Source organism: Thalia democratica, unplaced genomic scaffold (assembly GCF_965202585.1).
Source record: "Thalia democratica unplaced genomic scaffold, ktThaDemo2.hap1.1 HAP1_SCAFFOLD_669, whole genome shotgun sequence".
Taxonomy (NCBI): domain Eukaryota; kingdom Metazoa; phylum Chordata; class Thaliacea; order Salpida; family Salpidae; genus Thalia; species Thalia democratica.
Genome location: NW_028139666.1, coordinates 5,001 through 15,000, shown reverse-complemented (window position 1 = coordinate 15,000; position 10,000 = coordinate 5,001). Strand labels below are relative to the sequence as shown.

At 31.4% G+C, this 10,000-nt stretch overlaps 5 non-coding genes across 5 annotated transcripts in view; all 5 read left to right on the top strand.

The window, feature by feature from the left end:
- The first annotated feature begins 558 nt into the window (after positions 1-558).
- On the top strand, positions 559-677 carry LOC145846823 (5S ribosomal RNA). Its single transcript, XR_014370889.1, has one exon. It is a non-coding gene; the product is annotated as a 5S ribosomal RNA (ribosomal RNA).
- Positions 678-4,076: 3,399 nt separating this feature from the next.
- Positions 4,077-4,195, top strand: LOC145846812 (5S ribosomal RNA). Its single transcript, XR_014370878.1, has one exon. It is a non-coding gene; the product is annotated as a 5S ribosomal RNA (ribosomal RNA).
- Positions 4,196-7,484: 3,289 nt separating this feature from the next.
- Positions 7,485-9,292, top strand: LOC145846827 (small subunit ribosomal RNA). The gene has a single exon (XR_014370893.1). It is a non-coding gene; the product is annotated as a small subunit ribosomal RNA (ribosomal RNA).
- Positions 9,293-9,474: 182 nt separating this feature from the next.
- LOC145846814 (5.8S ribosomal RNA) lies at positions 9,475-9,627 on the top strand. Its single transcript, XR_014370880.1, has one exon. It is a non-coding gene; the product is annotated as a 5.8S ribosomal RNA (ribosomal RNA).
- Positions 9,628-9,849: 222 nt separating this feature from the next.
- Positions 9,850-10,000, top strand: part of LOC145846835 (large subunit ribosomal RNA) — a 3,644-nt gene continuing 3,493 nt past the window's right edge. Inside the window, exon 1 of the ribosomal RNA XR_014370900.1 lies at positions 9,850-10,000. This exon is cut by the window's right edge and continues 3,493 nt beyond it. This is a non-coding gene — a ribosomal RNA (large subunit ribosomal RNA).

The window sequence follows — 10,000 nt, the reverse complement described above, 5'->3', positions numbered from 1 at the left end:
ATACTATACAACTAGTTATATTATTACATTATAATGTATGTGTATTATATACTATCATTTTATAACATAAACATAGTTGAGTTATTAAATTAAACGTCAAATATTTTATTACCTAAAATTAAGTTAATCGTAAAATCTGATGTAGTATGAGATATTCCTTAGAAACTAACTATAAATATTCTTGAAGTAAAACAATACCATCTATAAATAGAACAATGAGAAATAGTAAAACAAACTAAACACAACATGTTTATTTTAACAATATTTTTTATTTAGTTTAATCTAATCTAGTTTACTTAATAAACTTTACTTCTAATTATCATAGTATTTAATATAGAATATAGTTAACAATCTTTTAAACAAAGTCTTAAATAAAGTTACAGGGAGTAATTGTAATTAAAACACCAAAAAAAAAAGGTATTAATAAAAAAAATACTTACATCAAGTTAAAATTTTATAAGGATTAATTTTAAAATATCAAATCGATTGTAAATCAAGTGCAAATAGGTTTTTTAAACAAACCGAAGGGTTTATAAAGGCTTGTAAACGGTTTCAGACGCCTACGACCATACCACACTGAGCACACCCCATCTCGTCCGATCTGGGAAGTTAAGCAGTGTCGGGCGTGGTTAGTACTTAGATGGGTGACCGCTTGGGAATACCACGTGCCGTAGGCTTTTGCTTTTTGAATTCATCTTTTTTGTACTATTTTTCTTTCTGACCTATTTATACTTATTACTCGTTTATTTACATTTTTTTAACGCTTAAAAGAAAAGTAACTTCTAGTTATTAGCAAATAAAAACGTAAGCCAATCAGATAACGTTATTTGCTGTTTAAACCAATTAGAGCGCTAAAAAAGTGGTTTGACCAGTTTGAGATATCGAAAAAATAATTGCACCATCTTGTAGAGTACAATTTTCTGAGTTAAAATTAATACAATTAGTCTTTTATACTAAAACTTAAAAGTTTTTTTGTCCACAAACAAATCACTTGAAAAATCAAACGAAAATAAATTTTGCACTTTTGTATTGTGAGTCATAATAAGTTATTTACTGTTACCAACAGATACTAGCAAAAGCTTCTTAAAGTTTTGTATTAACTTAATGTATTTGTAATAAATTTTACTTAATAGAAACTATTGAATTACGTTTACTTAGTTTACTTTTGTATGTGTATTAAATATATAGCAATTTTGTTTGAACTTAAATAAGGACTATTAAACTATTAAAAGAAAACTATCAAAGTTTACTAACTCAAAAGCTAAATCTTAGTTTTATTGTTATAAACATTTATGTTGTAATTTACTAATAACTAAATGAGTTTATTTCAAACAAAAAGAATTAAATAATGTTATGTTATGTCAAGCCTCCTATATGAGGTATATAGGTATATAAGGTATACAAGCTTATGTTTGAAAGTTATAATAATAAAAATAAAAATAAATATTTAGTTGGTAAAATTTGTATGTTTTAATATGCTTTGAAATTAGAGTTAGTATAGAAGTTTTTTTTTAAGTATAATAAATATAAATATTTAGTTACTAACAATAAACTAAAATACCAATTTTGTAGTTATTACAAAAAAAAAAACAAAAATATTATACAAAAGTTTCATAATTATAAGCTTTGAATAACTTTACTTCATAACTATATTCATGTTTGCATATTTAAATTATAAAAAGTTAGTGTTTTGTGTATTGACTTTATGATTATTTTATTTTAGTAACTGTTAGTTTTATACTTTAATAAAAGAAATATGGTTAACAAGTAAGTTAAAAATGAAAGAAGCATAAAAAAACACACTATTTAACTGCTTATTCAATAGTTTGATTATTTAATTATTTTTCTGTTATATAGTTTAATCGTATTGTATAAAAAATACAGAGGTTTAAAGTAAGTTTGAATAAAAATAAAACAAAACATATAAAAAACAGTTCAAATACATAGTTTTTTTTTTTAATGTTCGCGATGGAGAAAACAATGGAGAAAATTTAATTCTTTAATAATAAGTAGTAATTTAAAAAAAAAATAATACAAATAAAGTTATACAATATATATACAATAGTTTGTCAAACTAGGCAAAAAAGAGTAGGCCACCACTACAATCCAATGTTCCAACTGGAAATTCAATGAGATCGTTACTGTACTTGTGATGAACGTTGATAATCCCAAAGATTGTAAGTCGAAGGCCTTACCCAACCTAACCAGCGCACTGGTTTTCTTACAACTGAATTAATCAACATTTAATATTGAATATAATCATTATTGATAGATAGAGGAATGTTGACAATCAACAACAGATTGTAAGTCAAAGGCATTACTCGACCAAAGTACCCACAACCTAGATTGAACAACATTTATTAGATAGATTTGTTTATTGATAGATAGAGAAATATTGACAATCCACAACAGATTGTAAGTCAAAGGCATTACTCGACCCAAGTACCCACAACCTAGATTGAACAACATTTGTTAGATAGATTTGTTAAATAGATAGATAGTACAGTATAATCTCAAAGAATTTGAAGTTGAACATTGAACAATAGTGGCCACCATTTCAGGCCTGCTGGCAGCTAGATTACAGCCCCCGGCTACGCAGACCTGCAATATTGATGAAAAAAAACAGTATATATATTTCCGAATCTGACTTTGAGTACTTTTTATATATTATTAACAAAGTTTTTTAGGGGTAATATCTGTTTAGTTCTTTAATATATCTTTAAAATAAAACACTAAATTAATAACATAATAATAATAATATTTTGTTTTTAATTCGTTAATAAAGTTATTTAATAATATTATATATTAAATGTATATAATAAGTTTAAGTAATAAAATAAATATAATATAACAAATATATAGTATAATAATAATTTTAAAATTAGTAAAAAATAAATAAACATAGTTGAGTTATCAAATTAAACAAACTAGAACGTCAAGTATTTAATTACTAAAATTAATTTAATTTAAATTCAAATTGACACTGTAATTGACATGTAATTGTAATTGACAAAATTATAAAAATCAACCTATTTATATAGCAAAATATTTCTTTATCTTTGTCGTGGCGTTGGGTCTTTGGTCTTGACAGCTAACTCATAAGCGGAAGGTTGTGAGATCGAGTCCCGCTAGTCGTCACGCAAGACATATACTTGAGAGCCGGAGTTAAATTTCTTTGTCATTTGAATTTGAACGCCTGCTAGACAGGCAATTTTTTTGTTATTTAGTGATTTATTAAAGCAGTTTTGCGTTTTACGTTTTTAGCAGACATGCAGTTTCCACTATGACATTGTTTACGTTAATTAATTGTCTCTCAAAATATATTTATATTATATCACATTAAATGAAAAAATAAGTTAACTATCTTATATTAATTTAAATAACGTTTATATAACCTTTTACTAAATTTTTATAAGTTTAATATTCTTATCAATTATTTTATATATTACTTTTTTAAGGTGTTTAAAACTTTTAGAAGCTGTATGTAATGTCTTTTAGTTTAATAGTTCTGTTAAACTATAAAAAATATAAACATGGTTGAGTTATCAAATTAAACAAAATAGAACGTCAAGTATATAATTACTAAAATTAATTTAATTAAAAAAAAATCTCAGGTAATCTAAAATGTCAGGAATTATTTAAAAATAAATATAAATTTAAAACTTATTATATTGAAAAGATTGATGAATAATACTCTTGAATGTATGCAATGTTTGTATTTGTAATGCAATAACATAAATGGATAGATCAATGACAAATTGTAAACATATTGTATTATTTTATTTTACGATTTTATTTATTTAATTCAATAATTCAATAAACTTTACTTCTACTTGTCCTGGTCTTAGGTAATTTATAGATAACAATTATTTAAACAAACACTTTTGTACAGTTACAATACAGTTTTAGTACAGTTTGGGAGTAACTGTTGATAAAAAAAAACAAAAAAAAAGGTTAATTCAGGTTAAAATTTTATAAGGAATAATTTTAAAATATCAAATTGATTGTAAATCAAGTGCAAATAGGTTTTTTAAACAAACCGAAGGGTTTATAAAGGCTTGTAAACGCTTTCAAACGCCTACGACCATACCACACTGAGCACACCCCATCTCGTCCGATCTGGGAAGTTAAGCAGTGTCGGGCGTGGTTAGTACTTAGATGGGTGACCGCTTGGGAATACCACGTGCCGTAGGCTTTTGCTTTTTGAATTCATCTTTTTGTACTATTTTTCTTTCTGACCTATTTATACATATTACTCGTTTATTTACATTTCTTTAACGCTTAAAAGAAAAGTAAATTCTAGTTATTAGCAAATAAAAACGTAAGCCAATCAGATAACGTTATTTGCTGTTTAAACCAATTAGAGCGCTAAAAAAGTGGTTTGACCAGTTTGAGATATCGAAAAAATAATGGCACCATCTTGTAGAGTACAATTTTCTGAGTTAAAATTAATACAATTAGTCTTTTATACTAAAACTTAAAAGTTTTTTTGTCCACAAACAAATCACTTGAAAAATCAAACGAAAATAAATTTTGCACTTTTGTATTGTGAGTCATAATAAGTTATTTACTGTTACCAACAGATACTAGCAAAAGCTTTTTAAAGTTTTGTATTAACTTAATGTATTTGTACTTAGTTTAAATTAATAGAGTTTATTTGGTTTACTTTATTATGTGTATTGAATGTGATACAACTAAAACAAAACAAACAAGGAGAGTACTTGAATAGAACCAACACAATTTACAGACCAGTTGTGTACTAAACTTAAAGCAATTCTGAATAGTGAATATGCAGTTATTATTATAAGTTCAAAGTTCACTTTAACTTAATTTAATGTATTTTGTAAATTGGTTTTATTTAATAGATAGTAGTGAATTACTTTATTTAATTTACTTTAGTATGTGTTATATAACTTTATTTAAACAAGAAGCAAAACGGGATTATACTTTCAATAAACTACACAATTTACAGACCAGTTGTGTACTAAATTTAAAGCAATTCTGAATAGTGAATATGCAGTTATTATTATAAGTTCAAAGTTCATTTTTATTTATTTTAATGTATTTTGTAAATTGGTTTTATATAATAGATAGTAGTGAATTACTTTATTTAATTTACTTTAGTATGTGTTGTATAACTTTATTTAAACCAGAAGCAAAACGGGATTATACTTTCAATAAACTACACAATTTACAGACCAGTTGTGTACTAAATAAAAAGCTATTGTGAATAGTGAATATGCAATTGTTATTATAAGTTTATAAGTTCACAGTTTACAAAAGCTTAACAATTTAGTTATTATTTTGTTCATATTTGCATATCTAATTTATGAAAAGTTAGTGTTATGTGTATTGGCTTTTTAATTTCTTTATTTGTAGAACTGCTAGTTTTATATTCTAAAGAAACATGTTTAAATAAATATGTTTAACAAGTAACTTAAAAATGGAAGAAATATATTGTATATATTGAACTATTTATATTTATTCTAGCTATTTGCTTAGTGTATTTATTAATGTGATTATTTTATTTTGTTGTTTGTCTTATAGTTTAATCGTATTGTGTTGAAATATATATAACAAATACAGAGGTTTAAAGTAAGTTTAAATGAAAATAAAATAAGACATATAGTTGAAATTATAAAATTATAAGTTTAAAAAAATAGTTTTTTTTTTTTTTTCTTTGTTTGTTTGATTGTTTGTTTATTATATAATCGCGACGTTTCATTTTATTACTTTTAAGCATACTAAATATAATAATAGGTATAGTTATAGGAAAAATTCTATTAGTTTCTAATGTAATAAAAAAGTTTATTTCCACAAATAAATAAATACCTGAAAAATCAAATGAAAAATAAATTTCGCACTCTTGTATTGTGAGTCATAATAGGTTATTTACTGTTACCAACAGATACTAGCGAAGGCTTTTTAAAGTTCTATGTTAATTCAATGTATTTGTACTTAGTTTTATTAAAATGACAGTATTTTTAGTTAAGTATGTTTATTTAACGTTGTGTAACTCAAGTAAAACCAGAAGCAAATAAGGAGACTACTTTCAATAAACTACACAAATTAAAAATATATTATTATTTATAAATCAATCGTGTTGTGTTTCAAAATACATTTTTCAAATAATGTTTTACAAGTATTTATCAGTTATTTAGTTTTCTTTTTATAGTTTAGCTGTATTGTTTTATTTATTTGTTATTATTTTTATTTAATTGTTTGCTTATTATATTTATCGCCATGTGCTTAAAAAATAAAACAACTATAAAGGTTTAAAAAGTAAGTTTAAATAAAAATAAAATGAAACATATAAAATAAGTTTATGATTTTTTATTATTATTATTTTTATTTAATTGTTTGCTTATTATATTTATCGCGATGTGCTTAAAAGAATAGAACAAATACAAAGGTTTAAATTGTAAGTTTTAAATAAAATAAAATGTAACATATAAAATAAGCTTATGTTTGATTTTTTTATTTTATTTTTATTTATTTTTATTTAATTGTTTGTTTATTATATTTATCGCGATCTGCTTAAAAAAATAAAACGAGTATTAAGGTTTGAAAAGGTTATTAAATAAAAATAAAATGAAACATATAAAATAAGCTTATGTTTTTATTTTTATTTTTTTTTTTATTATTATTTTTATTCAATTGTTTGTTTATTATATTTATCGCAATGTGCTTAAAACGATAAAACAAATATAAAGATTTAAAAAGTAAGTTTAAATAAAAAATAATACAAATAAAGCTTATTTATAATAAACAAACATATTTAAAACATTATAAAAAGTAGTTTATATATATTATTTTTTATTTATTTCTTTTAAACATATTAAATAAAGTATAAAAAAAGTATTAAAACATTTAAACGTAGCATAAATAAGCTTAAAATATTAAAAAAATTGAAAAGAAACAAAGAAATTTAAAAAAAATCGGGAAAAATCGGCAAAAAAGTTCAACAACAACATTTGAGCATCATACGCGTATGCATTACTTTACACTAGTGAGAGAGACGTGTTTGTGCGTTCGGTCGACTTGGCGAGAAAGCGGGCTTAAAGCATTACTGTTTAGCACCCGAGGCGCGGCTATTGCAGCGGCGGCGAACGTGCTATGTAAACGCATCGGAGCAGCGTATGAAAAACTACAAGCGTCCAGCGGCGGTAGGCTTATAGCTTTGCGAAGTCGTCGAGACGAGTAGCCGACGCAGGCACGGCTCGAGGCGGGTAACTGCAGCAGACAGATGGCGTGTTGCTGCTGACGAGTTAACCGGCAGAAGGCAAACGGTTGGTCGGGAGAAAGAACAGTCAGTTGTATAGCTGCATGCTGCAGTCGACGCGGGCTGGCGCTTTAAACAGCAAAAGGCCGGCGCCGACTTTCAGTAACGTTCGCAAGGCTTTTAAGCCGAGTGATAGAAAAGGTCTGTATTTATACAGTAAAAACGCTCAGTCGAGCAACGGGTTTAAACGCCCTCGGATAGTTATCTGGTTGATCCTGCCAGTAGTCATATGCTTGTCTCAAAGATTAAGCCATGCAAGTGTAAGTACGAGCTCACGTACAGTGAAACTGCGAATGGCTCATTAAATCAGTTATGGTTCATTTGATTGTACGCTTTTACATGGATAACTGTGGCAATTCTAGAGCTAATACATGCGTAAAGCGCCGAACTGACGTGAGGCGCGCATTTATCAGACCAAAACTAACCGGCTTTCGGGTCGTTACAATGGTGACTCTGGATAAGCTTGCGGATCGCACGGCCTAGTGCTGGCGACATCTCATTAAAGCAACTGCCCTATCAACTATCGTCGGTACGGTATCGGCCTACCGAGGTTGTAACGGGTGACGGAGAATCAGGGTTCGATTCCGGAGAGGGAGCCTGAGAAACGGCTACCACATCCAAGGAAGGCAGCAGGCGCGCAAATTACCCATTCCCGGCTCGGGGAGGTAGTGACGAAAAATAACAATGCAGACCTCGTACGAGGTCCTGCAATTGGAATGAGTACACTTTAAACTTTTTAACGAGTATCCATTGGAGGGCAAGTCTGGTGCCAGCAGCCGCGGTAATTCCAGCTCCAAAAGTGTATATTTAAGTTGTTGCGGTTGAAAAGCTCGTAGTTGGATATAGGGACGGCGAGGTTGGTCGGTCGAAAGGCTAGCACTGGCCTCGTTGTTCTTGTTGGTCGGTGCCTTCGCGGTGCTCTTAACTGAGTGTTGCGGTGGTCCGGCAAGTTTACCTTGAAAAAATTAGAGTGTTCAAAGCAGGCTTTACGCTTGTATAATGTTGCATGGAATAATGGAATAGGACCTCGGTTCTATTTTGTTGGTTTTCGGAGCACGAGGTAATGATTAATAGGAACGGACGGGGGCATCCGTACTGTGCCGTTAGAGGTGAAATTCTTGGATCGGCGCAAGACGAACGACTGCGAAAGCATTTGCCAAGAATGTTTTCTTTAATCAAGAGCGAAAGTCAGAGGTTCGAAGACGATCAGATACCGTCCTAGTTCTGACCTTAAACGATGCCGACTAGCGATCGGGCAGTGTCGAACTTAAGAACTGTCCGGCAGCTTCCGGGAAACCAAAGTCTTTGGGTTCCGGGGGAAGTATGGTTGCAAAGCTGAAACTTAAAGGAATTGACGGAAGGGCACCACCAGGAGTGGAGCCTGCGGCTTAATTTGACTCAACACGGGAAATCTCACCCGGCCCGGACACAGCGAGGATTGACAGATTGAGAGCTCTTTCTTGATTCTGTGGGTGGTGGTGCATGGCCGTTCTTAGTTGGTGGAGCGATTTGTCTGGTTAATTCCGATAACGAACGAGACTCTTACTTGCTAAATAGCTGCTCGACCCATTGGGTCGGAGACAACTTCTTAGAGGGACTAGTGGCGTTTAGCCACACGAGATTGAGCAATAACAGGTCTGTGATGCCCTTAGATGTTCGGGGCCGCACGCGCGCTACACTGACCGGATCATCGTGTGTTCCCTAGGCCGAAAGGTCCGGGTAATCCGTTGAACCCCGGTCGTGCTAGGGATAGGGACTTGCAATTGTTTCCCTTGAACGAGGAATTCCCAGTAAGCGCGAGTCATTAGCTTGCGTTGATTACGTCCCTGCCCTTTGTACACACCGCCCGTCGCTACTACCGATTGAATGGTTTAGTGAGGTCCTCCGATTGAGCCTGGTACGTGCGGCAACGCACTCGCCGGTGTTCGAAAAGACGATCGAACTTGATCATTTAGAGGAAGTAAAAGTCGTAACAAGGTTTCCGTAGGTGAACCTGCGGAAGGATCATTAACGAATCGAAATTTGATTTCAAGCGACGTCTCTTCTTCGAAGGGACCGAGCCCTGTAACTGTTATAGTTCGGTCGCGTTGCTTCCTGACAGCGGGAGTAATAATTCAGCACGCAAGTGCTGGCGCGGCCGCTTCTTTTTGAACACGATTTTTTGGTTGCATTGAGATTGATTAACACGAGAGATCTCTTAGCGGTGGATCACTCGGCTCGAGCGTCGATGAAGGACGGAGCTAGCTCCGAGAAGTAATGTGAATTGCAGGACACATTGAGCATCGATATTCTGAACGCGTATTGCGGCCTCGGGTAATCCTGGGGCCACGTCCGTCTCAGGGTCTTTAACACACCGATCCTTTCATTAGTTTGAAAGTGCCTGCGACTCGTTTCTTAATTGAGGAGCGTGTCGTCAAAGACAGCTGGTCTGGCGATTTCACAGCTGAAGCGTGAGCAGCCTGCTGGCCTCGGGTGAGGTAGCAACGACGGTAGGTGCTCGAGAATAAGTTAAGTGACTTCAAAAGGCCGACGTACAAAGCGCATGTACTTTTATAGTACATCACTTTTGACCTGAGATCGGGCGGGACGACCCGCTGAACTTAAGCATATCACTAAGCGGAGGAAAAGAAACTAACAAGGATTCCCCTAGTAACGGCGAGTGAAGCGGGATAAGCCCAGCGCTAAATCCGAGCCTTTTTGGAGGGCGAGGAAATGTAG